This window comes from Metopolophium dirhodum, chromosome 1 (assembly GCF_019925205.1).
Source record: "Metopolophium dirhodum isolate CAU chromosome 1, ASM1992520v1, whole genome shotgun sequence".
Classification (NCBI taxonomy): Eukaryota; Metazoa; Arthropoda; class Insecta; order Hemiptera; family Aphididae; genus Metopolophium; species Metopolophium dirhodum.
Window position 1 is genome coordinate 145,803,338 of NC_083560.1, and position 2,584 is coordinate 145,805,921.

General features: G+C 31.9%; 1 pseudogene; it reads right to left on the reverse strand.

Moving 5' to 3' along the window:
- Positions 1-398: 398 nt before the first annotated feature.
- On the reverse strand, positions 399-2,236 carry LOC132933174 (uncharacterized; annotated as a pseudogene).
- Between the last annotated feature and the right edge of the window lie 348 nt (positions 2,237-2,584).

Genomic DNA, 2,584 nt, shown 5'->3' on the forward strand with positions numbered 1-2,584 from the left:
TGAAATATATTCTCCAAAACTTACTTGGTTCAACTCTGCCAACTTTTTTCGTGAAGTTTTATCAACAAGACACAGCCAGTCAAATTTGGTAAGTTTGAATATTATATAGTATAATAATATTGTTAGTGTTATAAATTAATAATTAATACCAATATTCAAAGTATGCAGAAACTATTTCCTATTTAAAATTAGTATATAATGTGCAATGATAAATATTCCATAATGAACAAAACTCAGACAATATAAATAAGAGAATATTTTGTTTAATTTTATAGATATAAATGTAACGTAAATTAATAGCTTAACATGTATTTATTTGCTTATTTTAATTATACTTTAAATTTAATTTTTCATAATTGATTACTTAAAAGTACTTTAAATAAATACATTAGGTTTATTTATATAGTTATGCCAACTTTCTCCCATTGCCACGGTAAAGGATTTTCCTCTATAAAATATTTTGACAATGAACTCCTAACATCTTCTGCAGCTCGTTTATAGTTGTTGCTGCCCATTCTATTGACAGTTTCTAGATTATTCACGTGTTCTCTCCATTCCCCAGGAATAATATTGCCGTTGTTAAAATCCTCTTGGTCAACTGCTTGTGGAGGTATATAGCTATTTGGAGTAGTTTTACGTAGCCAGTTGTGTAGACTACAAGCTGCATATATTAATTTATCTATTGTTTTTGGCTGTAGATCAATTGGTTTAGAAAATATTCGGAATCGCCACACCAGAATGCCAAATGCGTTCTCCACCACCCTTCTAGCACGTGAAAGACGATAGTTAAAAATCATTTCATAATTATTAAGTCGAGTTTTACTATATGGTTTTAATAAGTTTGTTCTTAATGGAAATGCATCATCGCAAATAATAACACAGTTTTCGGGCATACCTAAGGTATTATTTTCCAATGCGATATTTAAGGTACTGTTTCGAAATATTGCACTATCACTAGCTCGGCCATTAGCTCCTATGTCGATGTATGTAAAACAATAATCACCGTCAACCATTGCGAACAATATAATACTATAGGTTTTTTTATAATTATAAAATGATGAGCCAGAACCAGGAGGTCGTTTAATTATCACATGTTTTCCATCGATTGCACCACAACACATTGGAAAATTCCAACGATGAAAAAATGTATCCTTTATTTTCCCCCATTCATCAGCAGTCGCAGGCACCTGAGCATTTTAAATTTAAATTAAGTTTATATTGTATAATAATTTTTTTTAAATATGTATGGAATCATATTTTAAATAATCTAAATTTCTAAATTGATTATTATTGTTTAGATTTTAACCAATTTAAGTCAATGTTCGAATGAGGTGGAATCTAACCCAATCGAAGAGATTGAAAATGAAGGTTCAACAAGGGGATCCATAAACGATATTCAAATAGATGAAACAATTGGGAGACCAAGACCGTCGCCAACAAAAATGAAACCACCATCAGAGTCAATAAAAAAAATTAAAAAGCAAACTGCCCCTGATATAGCAATTGCAATTGAACAATTAGATAAAATCGCTCAGAGTGCATATGAAGAAAAAGCGTATGATCAGTTTGGAAAGTATGTTGCATACGAGCTTCGCCAACTACCACAACGCCATGCTATTTTGTTACAGTCTGAAATACAAAGTTGTATTACTCGGATTAGATTATCATCTACTTTGGAACCTCTACATCAACAACCATTACCATACACGGAACAACTTCATGTAAATGTCGCATCACCTTCTACCTCGTCAAGTTCAATAAGTAATTATACATCTACTCCGCGTGTGAACGAGGAATACGATATGTTAAGCCAAGCTATTATAAATTCTTTTTCAGACAATGATCAATAATTTGTATGAATTTAAAATTAATTATTATATTATACAATTTAATAATGATACAGTTTAAAAAAAAAAATAAAATAATTTTGTTGATATTTAGTTTAATTTAACTTTATTTATTAGTACCTTATTTTTCTATAATTATACTAACTTTAATAAATGGTTCCAACACTTGAGAAATCGCTGTAAGTACATCGGGTAAAAATACTGAAATTGTACATTCAGGAACATGAAAAAGATATTGTAAAGACTTAAAATGAATCACCAGTAGCTAAATAACGTAAAGTTATTTCCAGTTTGATTTTCGACGGAATCGCCATCCTCATTTGAGTGTCTTCTTTCTTTATTAGGCCGTCAATCATCTGTAACAATGTATCAAACTGGGCCCCGTTCATCCTTAGAATATTTCGGTAGGCTGTAGAGTCTTCGTGTCTTAACTCTTCTAATAATGTACTGGATGCACCATATTTCTCTCACCTTGAAATCCAACTTCTGATCCATAATCTTTTCTTTTTATACTTTTTCTTTTCAAACTTCTGTCGCAACAAATGAGAAATCACAACAACTCCCGCACGAACTACAGCTTCCGACATTTTGACCAGTCACTACTCACTAGCGATTTTGCCAGCTAGGGAGATTACATTGAACGATTTTACTCGCTGAAGTGTAAAAACGCCAGCGACTTGCGACTAAAGTAGCCCGGCCGTCAACTTTAATCGCGAGCGAGCAGCGAGTATTCAACA